General features: G+C 34.3%; 1 pseudogene; it reads right to left on the bottom strand.

The window, feature by feature from the left end:
* Positions 1-7,363, bottom strand: part of LOC107712314 (tensin-3-like) — a 44,670-nt pseudogene extending 37,307 nt beyond the window's left edge.
* Positions 7,364-8,365: the final 1,002 nt, after the last annotated feature.

Genomic DNA, 8,365 nt, shown 5'->3' with positions numbered 1-8,365 from the left:
GTGTGTGTGTGTGTGTGTGTGTGTGTGTGTGTGTAAGGGACGGAGAGACATCTCACCATGAAATCACCTTTGAGCATCTGTGGGGGTTCCAGAACAAAACACACTCTTTCTGTCTGACCTACGGCAACCTGCCTGACAGTTATACACAAGCACTAAGTATACACAAATTATGAATACTGTATAATCACATGGATAAACATGATGATACATATAATATGTCCAGCATGTTACAAAAGTACTTTCATATTGTGTTTATATAATATCTGGTGTCTTACTGCAATCCTGATGTGTATACTGTCTGTGTGTCTTGATACACTCTGATAAACAGCTGACACACTGAAAACAAACAAACCCAGAGGAAAATTGTATTTCCTTTTCTATAGTTCACTTAAAAGAGATCGCAGTAATGTTTCATCAACTATTAACTTTGTCTCAGATGTTTCTCTTCAACTTCCTTTGTAGAAATGCTACAGAAAATAAACTAAATACAGATAGCATATTGTAAATTTGACGTGGAGGCCATATAAAATGCTTTTGGAAGAATTTGATACAGAAATAATTTTACAGTATTTACAAATCTAAGTTAAAGTTAATGTCTACATATATAATTTAATAGATTTTTAAGATTTCAAGTTGAATAAATTAACATTAGTAAATTAATGTATTATAAACAAACATGAATTTATATATATATATATATATATATATATACACACACACACACATCTATTTTTATATTGAACAAACAATAGTAAATTTAAAATAGTATATTTAAAAATAAACTTTAACCTAGATTAATAAAAAAAAACAAATGTTGAAACATCGTTAGGTTCATTTAAAAAAAGAGTAATAAGAATTGCTTAAATACTGCATTAACTAATGTTAATTAAAATAACTTTAAAGGGATAGTTCACCCAAAAAGGAATTCTATCATCATTTACTCACATTGACTTACTTTCTTCTGTGAAACACAAAATATATTTTGTTTCTTTTTTGTTTTCATACAATAGAAGTCAATGATCCCCAAAGCAGTTTGGTTACCAACATTCTTCAAAATACCTTCATTTGTGTTCCACAGAAGAAAGAAATGAGAGTGAGATGACAGACTTCATTTTTGGGTGATTACTGAAGCATTTTTCTCAGGAGAAAATTTGGAGAACTGGGAGATTCTGAGAAAGATCTGTTCTGTATTAATGTACAAGAGAACTAATTGAGATATTAAATGGGATGACAAATACTGAAATTATTTGGGAATTAAAAACACTGTTTCACTTAAAAGTTAAAAGACTGGATGTACATATGGGTGTTTTCCTCACCTGTAGGGTGGAAGTCAGGAATGGGATGGATATTAATGCCATGGATGAAGAGCGGGGAAGAGTTTATGCGGATCTGATGGGTAAGGAGCCTGCCAAACACCTGCACATACCTGAATCATCCACAGACACCACAGTCACTCTTATTGACACAAGACAACAATAAATCAAGCCTGATGACACCAGCACAACTTCAGATGAAATCAATAATAAAACAGCAAACAATGCATCAGCCTGGTCTTATTTGGCAATTATCAGCATTTTAAAACAAAGGGATTTAGGTGGAAGAAAGAATGCATGAATATTTCCAAACAAACAAGCCAAAAGTGTGAAAAGTATGGAAGCCCATTTCCACCACAAGATTAAAAAAACATAAATAAATAAAAAAGGTAATTGCAACTTTTTATCTCAAAATGCTGACTTGTTTTCTCAAAATTCAGAACTGCGAGATATAAACTCAGAATTACGAGAAAAAGTCAGAATTGCAATAAGTCTATTTTTTGTTTCTTGCACTTTTCCATCACAAAATTCTGACTTTTTTCTCAGAATTACAAGTTTATATCTCACAATTCCAACTTCTCAGAATTGCAAGTTATAGACTCACAATTGTGAGTTAACGTCGCGCAATTCTGACTTTTTTTCTCAGAATTGTGTGTTTATATCCACCAAGTTTACCCGCCACGGAAGAAAAAATAAAAAAAGATAATTGTGACTTTTTATCTTATAATTGCAAGTTTCTCACAATTCCGACTTTTCTTCTCAGAATTGTGAATAAACAACACAAGCAATTGCGAGGTAACATCGAGTTTGAATCTCACAATTCTGAGAAAAAGAATTGCTAGATATAAATTCAGAATTACAAGATATGAACTTAGAACTACAAGGGAAAAAAAAGTCTGTTGTGGAAACAAGCTTCCATAGAAAAGTGTTACTGATTCTAAAAGCTGGGGGAAAAAAAACAAATTTCTTGACATTCCTTCATTGATTTAGTGCTATTCTGGGTGCGCCTCACTATCAAAGAGAATAAATAGCTTCTTTATAGTGTTGCCAAAAACAGCGTCTTTATGTTGTTCCAACAACAGATCAGGGCAGAATATTTATGTTGCCATTTTTGAAGCTTTACAATAACTCATCTTCTGAAAAGTGTTTCTAGAGTCAATAGAGATGGGAGAACATAAGGGAAGGAAAATGATAATGCACTAAACAGCAGGGGAAAAAGTAAAAACTCTTGCTCAGTTTGCACGTGCATGATGGGTGACAGGCGGTGTCTTTCAGTATGATGTAAAAAAGAAAATACCAAAGTGTAAAATGAAGATGATTCACAGAAAAAGGAAGTGGGAATAATGTCAGGACATCCAGACTGCATAGGGGGATTTCCTCTCATGTGTGACCCTGAACCACTGTCCAGAGCGTAACCTTCACTAATGACAAACTGCTGAGTGACCAACAAGCCATAACAGCACCAACACCTCAGTATGCTTCAAGATGAAAAGCAACAGGAAGATGGGGAAAAAGAAAGTTAATGCATAAACGAATGAGCCTTGCCTTTTCTGAGATGGAGTCATAAGGTTAACCATTTTATCACTGCAGAACTTCTTCATGGAGTAGAGATCTAATGCATGTTCCTCACTGAAAGACAGAAAGGACACAACCATAAGTATAAACCTATATCTCTTTGAATATTCCCCTACAGTAAGTTTTTAACTTGAGAATCTCTGCGACCGAATCACTGAACAAATCATTCAGACTGCACTTGTGAACTGGTTCAACCAATTCACTGAAAAGATCCGAATCAAAAGAATCACTTGTTCAAAAACTGGACATTGCTCATGAACTCTCATGACCGCATCAATATTTTCAGTGAATAATGACTTAAATTTGAATCTGTTCCTCACACATATGAATTCTGAAGACTTGGAATATAGTGCATAATCAAAAGGACTTTTTATGGTGCTTTTGTGTCTATTTCAAAGCTTGAAAGTTTCCGTGGCCTTTTATTCGCACAGAAAGTCATACAGGTTTAGAATGGCATGAGTAAATAGTACCAAATTGTCATTTTGGGATGAACTATGTCTTTAAGCAGCTTGTCTGAGAAGGCAATTGTCTTTTTAAAGATGTTTTGACTTGTTAACAATGGATATAAATGGTTGAGTTGTACCTGGTGGAAACATTAGATAGCTGGATGTAAGAGGATATTACCACACCCACTCTGTCTTTGCTGCCCTACGAGAGACACAGGAAGAAGTTAACCAACCGTGGCATTCCAACAGTCAGAGTCCCAGAGACAAGTAATGGATTTTGAGCCTGAGAATAAACTGCAAATATCTTTAAATCTCACTTTGCAGTGTAGCAGCAGCACATTTTCAGAGTATGTCCTAAGCCAGTTGTCCATGTTTTTACACACCGAACACAGCAGATGGAGCGAAGGAGCATGTCGCTCTGGCCATCCCAAATCCACCACCTAACAGTCACAAATGTGAAATAGTTAAACATATATTTCAATTCAAAAGTTTGGGTTTAGTAGGATTTCTTTCTTTCATTTTTTTCAAAGAAATGAATACTTTTATTTAGCAAGACTGCATTAAATGGATCAAAAGTGTCAGTAAGGGCTTTTTATAATGTTACATAAAAAAATGTGAAAAAATGTACCATGGCTGCCACAAAATAACAATCAGCTGTTTTCAACATTCATAATAATAAGAAATGTTTCTTGAGCAGCAAATCAGCATATTAGAATGATTTCTGAAGGATCATGTGACACTGAAGACTGGAGTAATGACTGCCGATGACCCAGATTTGCCATCATAAATTACATTTTAAAATATATTAACATATTAATCTCATATTTTTTTATAAAATTATTTAAAGGTGACAATAGGCATTTTCAAAATTATATAATAAATGATCTGTGGAGTATTTTGAGCTGAAACTTCACAGACACATTCTGTGGACACCAGAGACTTATATTACATATTGTAAAAAGGGGCATAATATGTCACCTTTAATATTATAATAATATTTTAATAATAATATTTCCCAAAATTCCTATTTTTATTTTATTTTGGATCAAATTAATGTAGCCTTGGTGACCATTAAAAAAATCTTACCAACCCCAAACTTTAGAATGGAAGTATGAATATTATCACACATGACACATCTGTAACAGTCACATGGCACACAGTTTAACTTTACCCTGTGATTCATCCTGCTGAGATCATCACTGTGTTCGGATAAATTGATGACCTGCATGCAGGAAATAAAGGTTTTGTTCCATGTGACCCCAATAGCAAAAGTCAGTCAAGTCAACAGACACACAATGACGCCTGATTCGTTTGTTTTTCTGGTCTGCTCACCATGTATCGATCAGCATGTTTGGACTGCAGCATCTGCGTGATGCTGTGCAGGTTGTGCTGGTACGTCTGCTCTGTGCAGGACTGGTGAAAGGCGATGCCAATGATACGCTCTGTAATGTAGTCCAGGTCAAATTCAGATCCCTCCGCCATCACAACAGTGTTCCCTCATGGGAGGAGATCTGCAGAGAGGACGAGACTGGCTTGAGTTCAATAATATGCAGGGCTCTTTGAAAGCATTTGTTTTGGCATGTAGGGATGATCAAATCTGCAGGAATCCATGAAAGATCTGCACTGGTTGAAATTCCTGCCAACAGACCGTAACAGTAGGACTTTGTAAAGCCCTTGGACACTTACAATCAGACATGCAGAACTGTTTGCATCATTTAAATTGCATAGAAATCTTCAAGATAAAATGTAACTTTAATATACAAAATAATCTTCTCTAACACATCATTTATTAGTCTCACATACACTCTTAATAGATACTTTTCACATTCACTAGTTTTTAATGCATATAAATTATCATAGTACATATATGCAGTGAACATAGATACATTACAAGAGAAACTGACACTTCTGTCAATTTATGAAAGCCATGTGTGTAATAGTGTTCTATAGTTTAAATGCTGATGGTGGAAACTGTATTTTCATAACTTCTGTAATAAAATGGTCAACTCCTCTTGCAAAGCCTAATTGCATAGCAAGATTTTCATGCACCCTTTTTTTTTCCATAATTTGATAAAATTACAGCTTGACTGGAAATGACAAGCTAAACAACTTAAGTCATTGTTAACTTGACTTTTCTTCATTTTCTTCACACATCATATCTCACATTAGATCTCAAGCATGCCACAACAAAGTGACAGTTGTAATTTGTGTAAATATGTAAATCACAAAGTAAATATCAAACTTCTGATTACTAGTTCATAGTTTTATTACTATTATTCAAGCTTCAATACTATTATTTATGAGTTATATGATGAAGTTTGAAGGGTAAAACAATCAAATCTATAAACTACCATTCAAAGGTTTATGCTCTTATGCCCACAAAGAATGAATTCAAATAAAAAATACAGTAAAAACAGAATTATTGAGAACTATTATTGCAATTTAAAATATCTGTTTTCTATTTAAATATATTTTAAAAAATCAATTTATTCCTGTGAATGCAAAATTAAATTTTCATTTTTCAGTGTCACATGATCCTTCAGAAATTATTCTAATATGCTGATTTGATGCTCAAGAAACATTTCTTATTATCAGTGTTGAAAACAGTTGTGCTACTTAATATTTCCTTTTCATTATTCTTTTATTTAAAGAAATAGAGTATTTCTAACAACATAAATGTCCTTTTTATCTGAATGTCTCACTTTTTAATTAATTTAATGCATCCTTGCTGAAAAAAGTCTTCTTAAAATATCTTGACCCCAAACTTTTGAATGGTAGAGTAAATAAAGGACATTTGAAAAGTAGAAATAAACGAAGAAGAAGATACTGTACAAAGTGACTCGCTGACTTCAGAGAGAACATAAGCAATGTCTCACCAAACATTAATATCAGCATTTAAAAATCCATACACAAAGGAAACTGAAACCACAGCCTGATTAAGCAGCCACAGTTGCTTCATAAAAGAGTCACAAGATATAAATCTGCTTTTGCTCTGACACATTCTCTTTCACACCAAAGACGCTTCCTCTATTCTTTTCATTCAGTATCTCTTTTCCTCTGAGAAGATAAAAACAGTTCACAACACTACTACATTGCAAATTATAATATATGTAATCAGAGTCACAAATAATGCTTTACAACGTTCAATCAATATAGTTCCTTTTTTTCTACCATTTTTGCCTATTAATTTCTGACCCACAAACACATGTAGTGCGCAAGACCACACAGCTTCCAATACATAAACACATAGGTCACTCTGACCCTTGCCATGTGATAGAAGGCAAAACAGATCCACTGAACTGAAGTGAGACTCAAAATTAGCCACTCAGACTGTTTCTTTTGTGAGCTGACCTGACACAAAGTGGACACACCTAATGACAACACATAAAGAGACAGAGAGGACTTTGCTTCTCGCTTCTATTTACGTCTCAGTATAAATACCTGCTTACGAACATACCAATTCTCCACTTCAAGCAAAGCTTTATTGTCCATTTATTGCAAAATAAATATAATATAACCTTATACTTCATATAGAGGTACGGTTAAACACAGTTGATCTGCTCACCGTGTTCCCTGTTCACACCAGATCAGATTTCCTAAAGTTTAGCCACCTTCACTTTCAGCATTGCACACCTACACCATGTGCTCCAGCATGTGTCAGTGTATGTGCGTCTGGTGACTTATCTGCTGTATGTTTAATCCTTAACCTGTGTTTAACCTTCAACCTCCAATTAGATCCATTAAAAAAAAAAAAAGACACAAAAACACAAATTACATACAGAGAGCTCACCTGAGTGCGGTCTTCACCGAACACATATAGAAACAGCTGAAAGAACTCACCCTTCTGTCCGGTTGAAATCTCCTCTCAATACACTTCTATATGCCTGCAAACATGAAAAAAGAAAAGAAATGCTCACATGTACTTTGGCCGATGTGGTGTATGTGCATGTTCACCCGTTGTCAGCATTTGTGGTGTGGTAAGCATGAGTAAAGAAACAGTACCAAGGGAACACACCTCCCTATTTCAAAGAAAAAGCCCTGAGTCACACAATGGTTGGAAAGGTCAGACCTGATATAGAACAGATTGTATCATTAAAATACACACAATTATCATAGTAATCCATTGCTTTCTAAATAACTAACGAAACTATGTGAGCTCTCACGTATGTTTTTTTCCATAGACTGTAACTGGGACATAATGGTTAAATATTACCAGCATGTGCATTCTAGATTCCTGCTGTATCCAGACTTGTGAGATAATGCCTGTCAATCACAAACTGAAAAACAGCTCTGAAGGAGTGTGACAGCTGAAGTTTCACCAAACATAAATGTATGTTTAGTTGTCAGAAAAATGTGGGGTACTTCCAGTTAGTGCTATTTAACATGTCTGCTATTTAATGCCAAACGTTGCATCCATGAGGCATCTTCAAAATCCTTTTTAATAATGTCTAGAAAAAGATTACATAAAAGGTTTGTTTAATGAATGCAAAAGTCACATTCAGCAGTAAGGCTATTTAAGGTAGTACATCATAGTAAATGTGAGGTCAGACTGAGGGGCCAAATGTGCATGTGCATCTGCTGCCCCCTTCTGGACAATCAGTCATAGAAAAATAAACAAGCTTAAAGAGACAGGTTCATCCAAAATAATAATAATAATAATAATAATATATTCTGTCATTATTTACTCACTCTCATGTCATTCCAAACCTGTATGACTTACTTTCTTTTGCAGAATACCAAAGGAGATATTTTGAAGACCGCTGGTAACCAAATCATTTTAGTGACCATTTTTGGACCAAAAAAAAAAAGGAGAGATCTAAAAAAAATGTATGTTCCAGAGAAGAAAGAAAGTAAGGTTTAATGGTGAGTAAATCGAAATATTTATTTTTGTCTGAACTATCTTGTGTAAACTCAATTTTCAGCATAACTAAATATTCAAAGCAATGGCGTCAAAAACCCAAAGACTAATTGACCATGGGTATTTCAATTTATGAGCAAAATAAGGTCTGTGGTAAATATAAATTAACGAAA

The sequence above is a fragment of the Sinocyclocheilus rhinocerous genome, unplaced genomic scaffold (genome assembly GCF_001515625.1).
Source record: "Sinocyclocheilus rhinocerous isolate Xijiao unplaced genomic scaffold, SAMN03320098_v1.1 scaffold4389, whole genome shotgun sequence".
Classification (NCBI taxonomy): domain Eukaryota; kingdom Metazoa; phylum Chordata; class Actinopteri; order Cypriniformes; family Cyprinidae; genus Sinocyclocheilus; species Sinocyclocheilus rhinocerous.
Note: the sequence above shows the minus strand (reverse complement) of the source record. Positions and strands in the feature narration are given on the sequence as shown.